At 38.4% G+C, this 18326-nt stretch overlaps 1 pseudogene; it reads right to left on the reverse strand.

Moving 5' to 3' along the window:
* Positions 1 to 2997: 2997 nt before the first annotated feature.
* LOC102495105 (short/branched chain specific acyl-CoA dehydrogenase, mitochondrial-like) lies at positions 2998 to 4762 on the reverse strand (annotated as a pseudogene).
* Positions 4763 to 18326: the final 13564 nt, after the last annotated feature.

Consider the following 18326-nt stretch of genomic DNA (forward strand, 5'->3'; position numbering starts at 1 on the left):
TATGTGCCTTTTGTCATCTTTCTTTTGAGGTAAAGATGAGCAGCTAGGTACTTTGCTGAAAGTTATGCCATTTGGGAATTTTTTCCTCTCTCCATTGTCCTCCTGAACCAACCCGGATCAAGGCTATTATGCTGCAGCTGTCCAAGGTTACGGCTTATCATGCAGTTCCACCTATAAGACTGAACTACAATTCCTTAGTCAACTGGACATAAGGAATTCCGCATGAAGCTGTAGGTAGAAGTTGAGAATGAAGAAGCAGTATAGGAAGGATATGTGCCTTGGAAATATCATCCACTGACGTACAATTTACTTTTTTTTTTTTTTTTTTTTTAGGGCTTATTTGACCCTGAGCTCTTAACATAGAATTTCTATTTGATTATGAAGCATTCCTTTGCATGACTGAATTCACAGCTTGTGGTAGCGTGGAGAGGTTCAGACATCACTATTTTTTTTTTTTTTTTTGAGAGAGAGATTTTTGCTATAGGGCGCATGCGCTCGCCAGACAAAGAGAGATAGACAGAGAGATGGAAAGCGAGAAATCACCCCCGGTGAGATGGCCACGCTGCAATCTCTTCTCCTCTATTCTCCTCTCAGGATCTTGGGCACGCACACACACATGCCCTGTGTGAGTGTTTAAGCCACTGGGTCTGGGACTCGAACCACGGTAGACTACATGGGAGTCCAGGGACATAGCCATTATGCTAACTTCTGGTCCCCAGACAGCACCATTTTTAAGAGGTAAGAGTATTCACACCTTTAAAGGTTTGCACTTCATATTCATATAGTGTAGACATGTTTGAGTCCAACTTTTAGTGATCATTTGAGAAAACTATCAGAATCACTTCCATCCACTCAAGCAAACTTGCATTAGTTAAAACACTGAATTAGGAGACCGTTCTTATGGCACCAATACAAGTAAATTGAACACGATCCAGAAAATGTTCCTTCTACTGTGATCTAACATTCTTGGGAGCCACATTTCTCATACAAAATGGAAAAAGAAACATTACTTAAGCTCAGTATACTTAATTATTTCCACAGGTTTTCCTTTGGCCTTCTCTTCCATAGTGTGCCATGATTTGAGTCTGTGTGAAGGTCTAGAGCAATGAGAAGTGCTAGGGTCAGGTTATAATGGCTATCATCATTCTTCTGCAAAGTATGGTCTTAGAGAGGCCATTATAAATTCCTCAGTCAAAGGGAGAGCAAACTCTTCCATGAAGACGAATGTGCTGCTTCTGTTGTCGAAGGAATATGGCAGAATTTAGGCCATCTATGTCTGTAGTTTATTAGAAGTCTGCCCATATGTTCCCTTACTAGTCTTAGGGTCCCATTCCTTTTCATCAGCACTTTATATTCAAATAAGAGATACCATGATGTGAATTTAATTGTACTATAACTTTGTCCATGTTAGGATTTGTCTTTGGGTTTGGTCTCCAGGTCCATCTACCTTAAGAATACACAAAATAAGCATTATTTCAGGTCATCCATATAAGCTAATGGTTTTCATTATTCAGACCCAGAGCTGGAAATTCAAATCCCTGGAGTCATCATTTTCTTTCTCCTAGTCCTCTAGTGTAATTAGAAGCAACCAACTCCTTTATACTCATTGCATCCTGTACAGCGTTTGATGGTAGCAGCTACCTGGCCACAGAAAATGTTGCCTTTGATAGATAATTGGTTGAAACTAGCTACAAGTAACACTTAAGTAATTGTTTTACCATTGTATATATGAACTACAGTGTCCCTTTTCCTATAGGCAATTGGGTCATAAATGCCTTTAAATCTAATCAGAATAAAGAATAATGTCTAGACTCCCATCTTTAGGGTTTTGTTCCTTTAAAACCATTTCCAATGACCAAAGTCAGTGTTCAATCGGGAAGAGATTATGTCTACCAGGGAATAGAAATTTATTATACAAATAAGACATTATGCAATTGTAGAGAAAAAAAAAAGAAGTAAAAACCTGAAAAGAGAAATTACAGAATCACAGAAAAGTCACTAACTAGCTTTTGTGGATTAAAGATGCAAGTAAAAACCAGAACATGCCAGGTAATGTGGGAAACCAGACTTAACCAGCTTCCTGTGTGTCCATAGACCTAGTGGAGAAGTCTATAAGGCTATTTATCGATGTTTGGCAGGATGTGGACATTAGGAAATGTAATTCCAGTTTATCTCATTTGATATAATACAGTACATAATGGTGAGATAATAGTCTGGAATGATAATTTGGAATTAGATTGTATAAAAAAGTGTCCTAGCTCTGGTTACTATAAAATAATATCATACACTGGGTGGCTTAAATAATAGACATTTATTTCTCAAGGCTGAGAAGTCCAGATGAAGGTTTCAACAGATGTACTTCCTGGCAAGGGCCCTCGTCATGTCTTACAGAAGGCTACCTTCTTGCTGTGTTCCCACTTGATGAAGAGAGGATGTCCTGCTGTCTCTTCCTCTTCTCATAAGGATAATAAGGAATCCACCATGTGTGTTCCAACCTCATGATTATTTCTAAGTGTAATAACCTTCCAAAAGATCCCAGGTCCTTATACCATCACAATACAAATTTGGGAGGAGGGCACAAATAATTTAATATATACCCATATGTAAATTATATTAAGGAGTTTGGATTTTTTTTTCTATAAGTAATACTTTAAATACTTTTATTTTCCCAAATGCTGATGGAATGAAACATCTGTATACTCTGAAACCAGAATGACAATATAAATATATAGAGAATTTTTTTAAGTTTTAGAGAAAATATGGATGCATTCCTTCACAAAATTTAAAAGCAATCTCTTAAAAAAATAACTCCTGTGCTAAATTAAACAGACTGGAAAGATAAAACAGAAATGTTCTACCCCTTCTACCCCCAAGACTAAGGCTAAGGACTTACTCAGCATGCTTCAATGACATGGAAATTTACTGCCCCAGCAAGACACAATAGTTTAAAATTTCACACCAGTGACATCAGGAAGGGGTGTCCCAATCCTATGCATGTCAGTGCTCTGTATCAATGTAGTTTGCAATGGTGTTTAGCTGGGTATGGGAAGCTTTGTCATATCTTGTACCAATCTTTGCATCTCTAAAGTATTTTTTCACAGGATAATCTTTTGTGCAGCCTACTCCTCCATCCACTCGATGCATTTACTAGTTGTTAGTCCTGCAATCTCTGATGCAAAGTAGTTGGTCATAGATGCTTCTTTTATGAATGGCCATCCAGCTTCTACAAGCCTAGCCGCATTGTATGCTAGCAGTCTTGCAGCTTCCAGCTGGGTGACCACACAAGCCATTTCGTGTTGGAGCCCCCTGAAAATCAAATATTCTTTTGCCAAACTGCATTCTTTCTTTAAGATACGGAACAGTGTAGTAAACACATCCGTGGGCTAGCCCCAGGATCTGTGCAGCTATTCCTATTCTATCTTCATTAAGACTCCCTATGGCATGCTTAAAGCCATGTCCCATTTGTCCCAAGATATTGGCTTCTGGAACTTTGACATTTTCAAATGTTAATGGGCAGGTGGAAGAAGCTCTAATTCCAAGTACGTTTCCTATCTTCCCTAGAGAAAACTTTCAGTGTCACAACCTACTAAGAAGCAGGTGATTCCTTTATAGTCAACAGAAGGGTCTATATTTACCATCACCAGAAAGAGTCCTGGATAGACAGCAATGCTAATCCACGTCTTTGATCCACTGATAACATAATTTCCCTTTCTATTAGCTCTGGTCTTCAAAGCAAATGAGTTACTACCTGCTCCAACCTCTGAGAAGCAAAAATTTCCTACTTTTTCTGTAGCCAGCTTAAGCAAAAAGGTAGCCTTTTGTTCTTCTGTTACATGTTTTTTAATCAGTGTATTAATTATTGTTTTCTGGAGTGTCACACAAGACAGCCACAGATGCATCAACTCTGACTAATTCTTCTATCACTACGATAGAGAAAAAAATGAAGCTCCCATTCCTCCATATTTTTTGTCATCTTCAATATCTATCAGCCCTTGTTGAAATAATCCTTGTAGCTCAGATTCTTCCTTTTTTTTTTTTTTTTTTTCTTTTTGGAGAGGTTTTGCTATAGGGTGCGTGCGCTTGCCAGACAGAGAGAGAGAGACAGAGAGACAGAAAGCGAGAAATCACCCCCCAGGGGGGATGGCCACATTGCAATCCCTTCTCCTCCATTCTCCTCTCAGGATCTTGGACATGCACGCACACGTGCCCGGCGTGAGTTTCAAGCCACTGGGTCTGGGATGCGAACTACAGTCGACTATGTGGGAGTCCAGCGACATAGCCATTACGCTAACTGCTGGTTCCCAGATTCTTCTATTTTTTTAAATTATTTTATTTAATTGTATTCATTGTCTTTTTTTTTTTTTTTTAATTTACCCGAGAGAGACAGAGAAGAGGAAACTGAGAAAGCAAGCTGCCAGGTCCGGGACTCGAAACACTGTTGGCCATGTGGGAGTCCAACTGCCTTAACCACCATGCCACCTGCTGGCCCCAGTTTCTTCCATTTTTGAATTTTCATCCGCAGTTCAAACCAAAGGAGTAATTTGTTCCTGTGCAAATTTTCTAACTGAGCTCTTTATCATCATTTCCTCAACTGTAAATGTTTGTAGTGGGGCAAAAATCATCAATTATTTGTAATGTGGAGTAGAGCTTCTGACTAGAAAAATCTTTGGACACAAGGAGGAAAATTCCAAGAAGTCACGCAAATTGGGACATTTCTAAGTGGCCTGTACCCATGCAGAAACCTGACTGCTGGACCTTCCATCTGTGCTGAAGGCCGAGTTACTCTTCACTCCCCAGGAATTCAGATTTTATCTAAGGAAAATGTAGATCTATGTTACCATTTTAAAAGACCAGTGAAATGATCAGATTTGCATTTTTTTTTTTTAGAAAGAGATTTTTGCTATAGGGTACTTGTACTCCCCAGAGAGACAGAGAGAAACAGAAAGCAAGAAATCACTCCCCAGGGGGATGCCCATTCCACAGTTTCTTCTCTGCCATTCTCCTCTCAGGATCTTGGGCACACACACGCACATGTGCCCAGGGGGAGGTTCAAGTCACTGGGTCTGGGACTTGAACTGCAGTTGACCACATGGGAGTCTAGTGACGTAACCATTAAGCCATCTGCCCAGATTTGCCTTTTTAAAAGCTCATACCAGTGCTATTTTATCAAATAAGTTAAAAATGGGCAAGATTCAGGATAAGAAGTCCTCTTAGTTTTAGAACGGTAAGTCATGTGAGAAATGCAGGTAAGGTAGATGGGTAATGGCTATGAAAAGAGAAGAACTGTATCAAATTTAGAAATATTAGGAAGGTCAACCCAACAGAATTTGGCTGTAGTTTCTGGCTATGGAAATTGCAAGTTTAATGTCTTTTATTGACATTTGTATTACATGGGTGGGAGCTAAATTGTACCCCTGAAAGGAAATCTATACATTCTTTCTTTCTTTTTTTTTTTTTTTTTGGGAGTGATTTTTGCTATAGGGTGCATGCACTCGCTGGAGACACAAAGACAGAGAAATAGAAAATGAGAAATCACTCCTTGAGAGGATGGCCACACAGCAATCCCTTCTCCATTCTCCCTGGGATTTTGGGCATGCACACACATGCCCTGGCATGAGTTTTAAGCTGCTAGTCTGGGACTCGAACCATGATTGACTACATGGGAGTCCTGTGATGTAACCATTACACCATCTGCTGGTCCTCTATTCTTTTTGTTCAGTTTGTGATTAAAGTTCATGTAGGGCATCTGTATAGAGATGCTGAGTGCATAGTTGGATTTATTTCTAAAAATTTAGAGAAATATTTTTTTAAAGTTTATTTATTTAATTCATAGTGGGAGGAGAGAGAGGAGAAGGGGAGAGAATGAGAGACAGGCACCCTAACAGCACAACAAGACCTTCCAAGCTTCCAGCCAACCAGGCTTATAGGCCTGCCTTTAGGCATACGCTCTGCATGGCAATCCAACACCTTCACTGTGGCTGGACCAACAAAATAATGCCTTATGACTTAATATTCATAATGGCCTTGCTTAAAATGCATAAACCAACAGTAGGGTTTGAACATTTCTTGTACAGTAAGGTGTGAAATTAAGCTGAATTTAAATTACGTTAAAAGGACCCCAAAGAAAAGGCTGTCTATTATACCGGGAATACTGGCTATCAAGAAAGATGAGATTATTTTTTGGTGATCCAATTTAATCTAACATTTCTTCAGTGCATAAAATGTTACAGACTTTGCCGGCTTTATTATATTTTTTATGTGAGTTCTATTAGCAGTGGATTATCCAATATAACCTGGTTTATGTTGCAGAAACCATCCCCCAGTCTCCATATTTTAAAACAACAAAACTGTATTTCTCTCTCAGATTCTAGGTCATGGTGAGCCTGTGAAATTGCCATCATTCAGATGTTGCCAGTTGCTGAGTCAGAGAAAAGAACTCTGACAAGGCACTCACTGCCTTTCAAACCTTATTTATGAATTGACATATATTACGTATGCTCCCATCTTATCGACCAAAGCAGTCACGTGGCCATAGTCAATTTCTAAGTGGGCTGAGGAGTATACCCAATCATGTACTAAATGAACTTGGACCAGAGATGTTTGAGGAGCTATATTAATGATTATTATATTTTATATGTGAAGGAAAACTGAGGCTTATGAGTATTAAATACCCTGCGAAAATCTAAATGAATTTAGCACAGAGAAAACTAAAAGTCACTTCCTCATATTGCCCTGCTGAGGGCCCAGCAGAAAGATGGGAGCATTTTAAGATCCTCAGTTTCTCTTACATCAAAGGAAGTGTAGGCTATTCCTTCTACTTTAAGAGTCTATAATTTCATGGTAGGTGACCATTGTTTCTGTACGATCTAAATTTCCAGGAAAATAGGACAGTGATACTTATAGGTCATGGAGCTTCCACTGTAGGTGCAGCCTAGAAAAAAGTTCGAGATCATTTTACTTAGGAAAGTTTGATGACAAATCTTTTGCTTTGTCAGTACATTAATTGACTCTTTTAGGGAAGTGAAGGCTACTGTATAATTAGGATAAGATTCCCTCTGCCTCAACCCATTTCACTGTCCACAGGAAACAGAGATCACTCTACACTTAAAAATGAGAGTCTGAGCCTGCTGGTGGTCTGTTGGCTAAGTGCCGCTATATCTCAAATGGTTCATGTCCCAAACCCAGCAGGTTGAACAACATATTGGGTGCATGTAAATGTGTAACCATAATTCCAAAAGGAGAAATGGAGAAGGGATTGTGGCATAACATCCCCCAACTCCCACGAGAGTTGTTATCTCACTTTGCCTCTCTCTTTCTCTCTCCTTCTGCAAAATTTAGAGAGAGAGAGAGAGAGAGTGAGTGAGTTTGGCCTAGCCAAAGTGGTTTCCATCAATAAGGCACAATGCGCACTGGCTGGAAGTACATGGGAAACCTGGGTTTGATGTCTGGTCTAATTTAAGACTGGGTGCAGTGGCATGCACCTGTAATCCCAGCTACATGGTGTAACTAAGGCAGGAGTATTGTGAGCACAAGGCTGGCCTGGTGAACATAGCAAGACCCTGTCTGAAAGAGCCAGGCGTGGTATAGCTATGGTCCAAGGTACTCAGGAGACTGAAAAAGAGAGAGAGAGAGAGAAAGAATCTGAATTTTCATAGTAGAATCACAGATTTTCCTTGAAAGACTAAACATTTGTTTTTATATATTATATTTACAATCATGAATGCCAAGTGCTTATTGAGGAATATTATTTGGCATGTAAGTGACTATATGCTCCCTTAGGAAATCAGGTCTTACATAATGTGAAGAAATAAACTGAGCTGAAAATCAAGATTCAAAAACAAAAACAAACTAATGACAACATATGTGTTTTGATCCTTGGTGTCTACTCTCACTCCCAAAGGAGGCTTTAGCAATATCTGATATTTGTAGAATTTAATCATGTTATGCACAATTTAGGATGAATTTACTTGTATGATCTTATTTTGAATGGCTTGGTGATTCTGACTGGCCTGTTCTTTGGCTCAGTGGTCAAAGGGGGTAGACTATGTATTTAGCTCTGTTACATGAAAGAGCAGACTATCACTCACAACCCAGCTTGATACTTGCACTAATGGAAATCTGCCCAGTCAAATCAGTGGAAATAATTTTATAAAATATTTATATTTTGGTGACAGGGCCTTCAGGAACATATTGCTTCTTTGTGAAGATGTTTTTCCACTAATGTTAATAGAGCCAGAATTAAACGTAATGCTGGAAATGGCTCTAAAATCATCCTCATGTTCAGAAAAAAAATTTAACAAATTATTTATTAGTTTTAGGTGACCTCAACTTGAAAATGGAAGCTGGGTTTAAATTAGTATTTGATGAATTTTGGAATACAAGATTGGTCCAGTAGTGTTCTGAATTATCTGTGGAAGAAAAAATAAGGAATAAGATTGGGTCTCCTTGTCTTGGACTAGGCAAGAATTTATAGCCATTGAAGATAATTTCTTAAAGACAGAAGGAATGGTGGGAGAGAAAAATGATAGCTGGCTTGTGGTAGCCGAAAGGTTCTCTTCACAAATTAATCCAAGAAAACTTTGTGAAATGTATTAAAGAGCTGCTACTTGTAAAGGATAGGTAGAAATGGAATAATGTGACTAAAAATCTTTGCTAGCATTATCTCCATAATCTTTTCTAGTATTTAGTTCCATCTCCATAAAGTTGATGTATAGAAAGTACGGGTTACATAATACAAAAGATTCACAAACCACCACCACTCTTTTTTTTTTTTTTTTTTTGGAGAAGTTTTTCGTTATAGGGCGCATGCGCTCGCCAGACAGACAGATACAGAGAGACAGAAAGCGAGAAATCACCCCCCAGGGGGGGATGGTCACGCCGCAATCCCTTCTCCTCCATTCTCCTCTTGGGATCTTGGGCACGCACGCACACGCGCTGGCGTGAGTTTTAAGCCACCGGGTCCGGGACATGAACCGCGGTCGACTACGTGGGAGTCCAGTGACATAGCCATTACGCTAATTGCCGGTTCCCATAACCACCATCACTCTTTACGTGTTGTAAAATCGTGCTTGAAATAGTACTTCTTTATTCCTAGAAAGAAGTACAAATATGAACAATAATAAGCACTTAAAAAATCTGCTGAAAAACTAAAACATTTCAAATGGCTTATCTAGTTCTGGGAAGGTATATCATTAAAATAAAAGTTGAAATATGAAAGGATAGCTAAAGAAATGAGATGAATTCCATGTGGAATGAAATATAAAGCATTTAATTCGATGTCTAACTCTTTTGAAAACATCCACTGAGGGATAAACGGAAACAAAGCTGGAAATACCAGGAGAACAATAAGAGAATGCAAAAACAAGGGAATGGAGACTTGGCAGGATGGAAAACGAAGAACTCATAATGGCACACAGTGGACTCCATTGCTAACTGGCCCTCAGATTGCTTTTGACACCCTGTGGAATCGCATATACACAGTCAGACAGATGTGACACTGTTAATGGACACTGATAGAAATATCCTTAATGGGAAATACTTCAAGGTGGCTAAAAGGAAAAGGTACAATAGTCTGATCCAATAAAGAATCAGTTCAGAAATATTTAACAATAGATTTTATAAAGGAAAGAAATGCAAAACAAGCAAGAAACAGCCAATGATGTGCACTGACTTCACTGATTCAAGGTATCTCTGATAAGATAGTAGGGTTTATTATTGGTCCTCGTACTTCCTAAAAGTGCATGTAATATTGCAGGAAAAAAAATATTTTGAAATGAATAAATTCTACTTCCTAATAAAAATATACTTTGATGAAGACTATAATTAAAATACATTTTCAACATATTCTGAAAAATAAAATTCTAGTGCAGGCTGTTTAAGTCTTCTATATGTGTAATAGTATGTATCTTACTTGGATATATAAATAGTGTGTAAAACAAAGAAAGCCATGGTGAAAATTAATTTCTAAAATATGACTATTAGATCACTATAAACTATTCTGTTTAGATTCAACCAAATATTGATACTAACATGATATGTGCCAGAGTTCTGGAATCATTATATTTTATCCTAACATAAACTGTTTGAAACTGGTATTTTTAAGGCAAATTGAGGTTCAGAGAAGTTAAGAGATCTGGCCAGGGATTCAGACACCAAAATTATGAATATAAATTAAGTGGCCAAGTCTCTCTTTCCATGCAAATCTTTTCAAATGAGAAGATAAAATTTATGAACAAAATGCAGGTTTTTTTTTTTTGAATCATGAACTATGTTTTTGAATTTCTTCATTGGAAATCTCATGTGTAAAATAAAATTTGACTTAAAATATTTTCTGTTATATATATATATGTATTTATATACATATATATCATCTTTCTATCTCTATATATACATATACATCTATATATATATCATATGTCTATATATCTATATATCATATTATCTGTAGCTTTATCTACCATGTATATGTATATATATTACATATATGTTAAAGTAACCCCCATTGCTTTACACTTTCTGGCACATGGTTAGAAGTTTAACATTTACGCTCTTAAAATATTTCTAACCATTTCTTTGATAAACTTAAAACATTTTGCTTAATTTTTTGACTGGGAATATATCAGTACATAATTTTATCCAGAGGAACTATCATAAAATTAATCACAGAGGAATTTTTAAGATTAATATGCAAAACAAAAGAACTCTGAGTCCAGCTATTAGACTGGTATTAGACCTGAATGGAGGTCAAGAGGCCCAGAGTCAGTATGAGGAAATCTCATACTGACATGTGGAGGTCAACAAGTAGGATCAGAGGAATGATACCCTGATTAGAAATCATTACTTTCGAGGGATATTTCTGTGGATGTTTAATTGCCTTTTTATTTATTTATTTATTTTTTGTGCTCTTGATTAATACAAGCTCATGCAAAGTTCGACCTCTTCTTACCAATTGCAACGATAGTCAGGTGCTGCATAATGACATTTTGGTCAATGGGGCACTGCATCTGCATGGTGATCCCATAGATTAAAATGGGGCTGAAAGATTCCTTCGCTTCATGTAGTGGTAGCCATCACAGTGCATTGCAGTACGCATCGTTTGGTAATGGCGGTGTGAACACACCTCCTGGACTGCTATTGATAGTTGTATGAAAGGATGGCATGATCACAAATAGCCCATAATACTAGGTAATAATAAAGGTAATAATAAACTGCTCTGTCGCTGGTTTATGTATTTACCATCCAACACTTATTGCCATTATTTTAGAGTATAATCCTTCTACTTATAAAATTAAAAACGTTTACTTGGAAGTAGTATTTGGTGTTATGCTGAGAGCAGCCTCAGTCATCTTGTGGTTACTGTGTTTCTTCATTGCATCATTTTGTGCTTGATTTAATCCCACATTGTTTTGGTCACGGTGGCCCTTCCAGGGGGCTACGATACAAAAGGAGAAAGCAGTGATATTGATGATCCTGACTCTGCGTACGCCTCGGGGAATATGTGTGTTTATGTATTAGTTTTTAACACAAGAAGTTTAAGAAGTAAAGAAAGAAATTGAACAGAAAAAGCTAATGTAATGAGGATAGAAAGAAAAAATACTTTTGCACGCCTGTACAATGTGTGTTTCAAGCTAAGTGTTATTACAAAAGTCAAAAGGTTAAAAAAATGTAAAGGTTTATAAAGTATAAAAGTTATAGTAGGTCAAGGTTAGTTTACTATTTTTAAATTTTTTTTATTTTTGGAGAGGTTTTTCCTACAGGGTGCATGCGCTTGCCAGAAAGAGAGACAGAGACAGAGACAGAGACAGAGACAGAGACAGAGACAGAGACAGAAAGCAAAAACCCCCCCCCAGGAGGGATGGCCACACCACAGTCCCTTCTCCTCCATTCTCCTCTCGGGATCTTGGGCACGCACGCACACGCGCCCGGCATGAGTTTTAAGCCACCGGGTCCAGGACTCGAACTGTGGTCAACTAATGGGAGTCCAGCGACATAGCCATTATGTTCACTGCTGGTCCCAAGGTTAGTTTACTATTTTTAAATTTTTTTTATTTTTGGAGAGGTTTTTCCTACAGGGTGCATGCGCTTGCCAGAAAGAGAGACAGAGACCGAGACAGAAAGCAAAAACCCCCCCCCAGGAGGGATGGCCACACCACAGTCCCTTCTCCTCCATTCTCCTCTCGGGATCTTGGGCACGCACGCACACGCGCCCGGCATGAGTTTTAAGCCACCGGGTCCAGGACTCGAACTGTGGTCAACTAATGGGAGTCCAGCGACATAGCCATTATGTTCACTGCTGGTCCCAAGGTTAGTTTACTATTTTTAAATTTTTTTTATTTTTGGAGAGGTTTTTCCTACAGGGTGCATGCGCTTGCCAGAAAGAGAGACAGAGACCGAGACAGAAAGCAAAAACCCCCCCCCAGGAGGGATGGCCACACCACAGTCCCTTCTCCTCCATTCTCCTCTCGGGATCTTGGGCACGCACGCACACGCGCCCGGCATGAGTTTTAAGCCACCGGGTCCAGGACTCGAACTGTGGTCAACTAATGGGAGTCCAGCGACATAGCCATTATGTTCACTGCTGGTCCCAAGGTTAGTTTACTATTAAAGACAGAAAAATGTATATTTAAACACATGTATTATAAATTTAGTGTATGTTAAGCGTACAATGTTTGTAAAGTTTAAAGTAGTATATGATAATTACACAGGCCTTCACATTCACATACTGCTCCTTCACTGACTAATGCTGAACAGCTTCCTGTCCTGCAATGTTCATTCATGATACTGTGCCCTCTTCAATTGTATCATTTCATCTTTTATACTCTAGTTTTACTGTAGCTTTCTATGTTTAGATATATCTCAAAGCACAAATACCATTGTGTTACAATTGCTACAGTATTCAGTATAATAACACGGGTGTACAGGTTTGTAGTCTAGGAGCAATGGCTATATCTCTAGTTGTGTAATAAGCTATACCATCTGGGTTTATATAAACATGTAATATCGTATTCACACAACAATGGAATCACCTACCAATGCATTTCTCAGAACATATCCTGTTGTTAAATGATGTATGACTATACTTAAACACGGAACTAGAAAAGTTTGCAAGAGCATAAGGTAGAAATTATCTATGGAGAGACCTTTGGATACAGCCCATAAAGAAGGATATTGGGAAAGAAATAGTTATATTATTCATCTAGATGAGCAAGTAAATTAGTTGACAGGAATGTTTTTATGGCTTTTGATTTTGGCAAATTCTAGGTTTTAAGTTTTTACTTATGATTTTATTCCACGAATAATAAAAGTATTATGAAATGACATGTAAAATGAAGAAATGATCAGACATCTGTAGCTCTGTCCATCTCTTTTTGTGTTTGATCTAATTCCATTTAACCCTTGGATTCCGATTTACTTGGTCCTCAGGGTATCTTCAACGACCTACTTATTCACGCTTTTTCATCTTATTCCTCTCCAGATTATCACTTTGCTCTGTGTTCGGTTATGTAAGAATGGCTCATTCAAATTTTCTTTTTTGACTCTTACGTGTTTTCCATGAATTATATTCATGGGGCTGGCTAGTGTATCAGAAACCAAGACCTCCCTGGTACCTTGGGAAGTCAGATACTGATGAGTTTATAGAATTATTTAGGGAGATTTACCCTCTTAATCAGAGAGGGCTTCTCTATTTATCCATTGAATAGTATAATGGAAAAGAAACTTGGCTAGAGGTCAGGAAATGAGGTAAAGGGAGCTATAGAAAGGGATCGTGGGTAGGGTGATTTAGGAAATTAGAGAAATTTCAAGATGAAGGAAGACTGAACAAGGAGTATTGTGAGTAGGAAATCAGATTCATACATATAGATATTGAGAAATCTTTTGGTCCGTATCAGTTGTAGCTAGTTGGCATCTCTTAAATAACGTAACTATGCCATGAAAGCAATCTTAATAGCAAAGAGCCCTTCATAATGGATTTCCTTCATTTGTAGGCAAAAGTTTTTTTATAAGAAAAATGCTCAGAAGAGAAAGTATTCACTTTCCATTTCTTTTTAGGAAAGTAGAACCCTTATTGTCACACACTTGCCTAGTTTTTTGATTTTAATAGTGAATTTCTACCATAACTTCTTCTTTTTTCTATCTTTCTTTCTTTTTTCCTTTTGTTTGTTTGTTTTTTAGAGATTTTTGCTATAGGGCATGTGCACTTGCTGAAGAGAGACAGAGAGAAATAGAAAGTGAGAAATCACACGCTGGGGGGATGACCACATCACAATTCCTTCTCCTTTACTCTCCTGCAATTCTGGGTATGCATGCACACACACCTGGGGTGAGTTTCAAGTTGCCAAGTCCAGGACCCAAACCATGGTCGTCAACCATGTGACAGTCCAGTGCCTTAACCACTATGCCATCTGCTGGCCCCTTCTACCATGAATTTTTTTTTTTTTTTTAATGAGCTATTTATGCTATAGGGCACAGGCATTCACTGGAGACAGGGAGACAGAGGAAAGAAAATGAGAAGACACACCCCAGGGAGGTTGGTCATGCTGCATTCCCTTCTCCTCTATTCTCCTCTCTAGATTTGGATTATGCAAGCTCATGCACCCTGTGTGAGTTTTAAGCTTCTAGGCCTGGGACTTGAACTGTGTTTGACTGTGTGGGAGTCTAGTGATGTAACCATTATGCCATCTGCAGGTTCTGCACCATGAATTCTTAAGACAGCATAATAAGATAAATCACTTTTTTCTTTGTTTGTTTTAGAGTATTACAGATATGATTCTCCTGCCTTAGCTTTCCGAGTAGCTGGGGCTACAGGCACACCCCACTGCATTCAGCTTTTAGAGTGATTAGGATTTGACCCAGGGCCTCTCAGGTGGCCACACCTGTCATGTAGCAATGTCAGTCAATGTATGCTACCGCTGGGCCAACCTGAGTGCTTTCAAAGTCTATGTGTCTATGTGTGCATGTGTGTCTGTAGTAAAATTGTTAGGAATCCAAGGTTTTTACCTGAAAAGTTTAGCTGCATATCCTATGAAGGCATTTCAAAATAATCAGATAGGAACCAGCAGTTGGGGTAATGGCTATGTTGCTGGACTCCCATGTAGTCAACTGCAGTTCAAGTCCTGGACCCAGTGGCTTAAACTCATTCCAGGTGCATGTGCATGCATGCCGAGATGGAGAGGAGAATGGAGAAGGGAATGTGGCTTGACCAACCCCCCTGGGGTGTGATTTCTCACTTTCTGTATCTCTGTCTCTCTGTCTTTCTGGCAAGCACACACGCCCTAAAGCAAAATCCTCTAAAAAATATCAGCTATATCATAGCCTAGCACTCTAAAATAAGCATGGCAAATAAATAAAGATCTTCTAATAGCATCTCTCATAGAGTAATTAAATATCAAAACAAATTCTTTTTATTTTTTGAGAGGTTTTTTTTTTCCAAAGTGTGCATGTGCTTGCCAGAAAGACAGAGACAGAGAGAAAGAAAGTGAGCAATCACTCCCCAGGGGGCATGGCCGCACCACAATCCCTTCTCCTCCATTCTCCTCTCAAGATCTTGGGCACGCATGCACACATGCCCAGCATGTGTTTAAGCCACCAGGTCCAGTACTCGAACCGTGGTCGACTACATGGGAGTTCAGTGACATAGCCATTAGGCTAACTGCTGGTCCCAATATCAAAACAAATTCTGACATAACAACTAGTTTCAGATTTCTATGCTATGTTCAGTCTATTTGTTATCATAGGACACTTTTTGTTAATCACTTATTACTGTGTAAGGTGAGAGCAGTTCACCTTTTTAAAGAATTTTAATCAATTCACAAATCACTTTTATAAAGGTTCTTAGAGCATGGGACCATGCCAGCTTAGTCACAGAAAACCCTGGCAAAGACATTGTCAGAATAGTTACTATATTTAATAAGAGTAATTGATTAGGACCCAGTCAGGTAGGCAAAAAAAGCATCAGTGATCTGAGAAATCTATCACAGACAAGTAGATTCTTGCCTAATTTAATGTTTAAGGCCTAATTTCATGGTGTGAAAGACTGATAAAAGTGTTGAGGACCTACAGTTATGGAAATACTCAATTCACAAATAAGTTCTTTTTTTTTTTTTGTTGTTGTTGTTGATGTTTGTTTGTTTTTGAGAGGTTTTTGCTATAGGGTGCGTGCGCTTGCCAGACAGACAGAGACAGAGAGACAGAAAGTGAGAAATCACTCCCCAGGGGGGATGGCCACGCCGGAATCCCTTCTTCTCCATTCTCCTCTCAACATCTTGGGCACACACGCACATGCACTCGGCGTGAGTTTTAAGCCACCGGGTCCGGGACGCAAACCACAGTCGATTACATGGGAGTCCAGCGACATAGCCATTATGCTAACTGCTGGTCCCCACAAATAAGTTCTTAATATTGGTTTTAAGCATAAGAGAACGAAGTTGAAATTGTTATCAGAGATGAAGTGATATGTGAAATCTTAGTCATTGAAAAGAGGAAGAAAAAATTTTTGCCCGTTAGACCTGAACAACTGCTCCCTGTGAGATTATCAGAAATAATGTTAATTACCAAACTACTCTATGTTGAGTTGAAAGTCTTGGATCTCTTCTGACTTAATGAGTGGATTTCACATTTTGGGATGATGCTTAACCTAAAGCTGATGCCAAGGTCTCAACTCTTGATAAAAGGGATTTGGGGATCTTGAACTTGTCAGTTTTGAAAGCTGAGAATCAAAATTACTCACTAGGTAAGAATCCTTCAATTCATAAAGTCAAAGTGTTGCAATTCTTTTCCATAGTGTTTTTATATCTAACTTGATATCTAATAACTAAACTCTTATTATTTTTTGCCCAAACTGATTAACAGAAAATGCTTATCTTTAGTTATTTATATTTTCTTTTCTTTCCTTTTTATTTGAGAGAGATTTTTGGTTTAGGGCATGTGTGCTCACCTGAGAGACAGAAAGCAAGAAATCACACTCTAGAGGATGGCCATGATGCAATCCCTTGTCCTCCATTCTCTTTTTTGGGATTTTGGGCACACACACACACACATGCCTGGCATGAGTTTAAAGCTGCTGGGTCTAGGACTCAAACTGGGACCAACTACATGAGAGTCTAGAGACATAACCATTACACCATCTGCTGGTTCCTAGCTATTTATATTTTCTAATAGTTATCAAGATAATTATCCACATTGAAACTTTTCTGTGCCTTTTTTAAAAGTCAGGTCAAAGTTTTACATTTGAATCAGATATTTAAAATTATATAGAGTGGAAACAGGTTGCACTAGAATTGTTATACAGTATATTAATGCAGTCCATTTAATATGTGATTTTAAATAGAGATATAAAAAGCTAATTAAGCCAATATATGAATAGACTACTATTTCTTTTTCTCTAATTTTCTCCAAAGGTGTGTATACTTGCCAGAGAGAGACAGAGACACAGAGAGAGAATTCATGAGAAAGCAAGCCCCATAGGGGATGGGTCATGCTGCTGTCCCTTCTCCATCTCTCCTTCCATTTAGCATCTTGGGCATGCATGTACATGTGCCTGGTGCATTCCTTAAATTATGGGTCTAGCACTCAAACCATGCATTACCATGCCAAATCCAGCAACCTAACGCATCCCACCATGGGCAGGCCTCACACTACTGATATTTTTTCAAGGAGCAGAAATGGAAGACAACCATGATATCAGAAGTAACTGTGAATTTTTCCTAGACTGTGCAGTCTGAATGAAAAATAAATAAGTACATAAATCAAATTTAGTTCAGATCTAGTCACGAATTGTTTTAACATCAAGTCCTTAACTTGACAAGTTCATTTTTGTAGTGCAAATATTTACAATTACATCCCACGGGTATGTTTCACAGGTCATTATTTTAACACTATAAAATATTTCTCAGATGTCCTCTTTTAAAAAGCTGAACATAACCCATAAATTCGTCACTCGGAGGTTCATAACAAGTGGATTAATGTAAAGACATCTTGCTTTGACTTTCAGCATTTTCCTTTTTCTCAACATAACTGTTTTTATCACAGTGAGACAGGACAGACTGAAACCAACTCTAATAGAGCCACCATGATCATTGAGCAGGCTGGGTAAATTCATGCAAACACACAGAAGTCAATGTAGAATACAATGTTATGTCTCTAAAGCTAGACAAGACAGTTTTAAAGCTGGTTCCTTTCATAGAACTCAGACTAAGAATCTCTAAGAATCCCAAGATCCTTAAGGTTATCATAGGGGGACAGCCTAAGAACCATTATCATGAGGGTTTTAGTCTGCCATGTCAGAAAGCAAAAGCAATGCTCCCTTATACATTATACTGTATGGAAAT

This window comes from Tupaia chinensis, unplaced genomic scaffold (assembly GCF_000334495.1).
Source record: "Tupaia chinensis unplaced genomic scaffold, TupChi_1.0 Scaffold000093_1, whole genome shotgun sequence".
Lineage (NCBI taxonomy): Eukaryota > Metazoa > Chordata > Mammalia > Scandentia > Tupaiidae > Tupaia > Tupaia belangeri.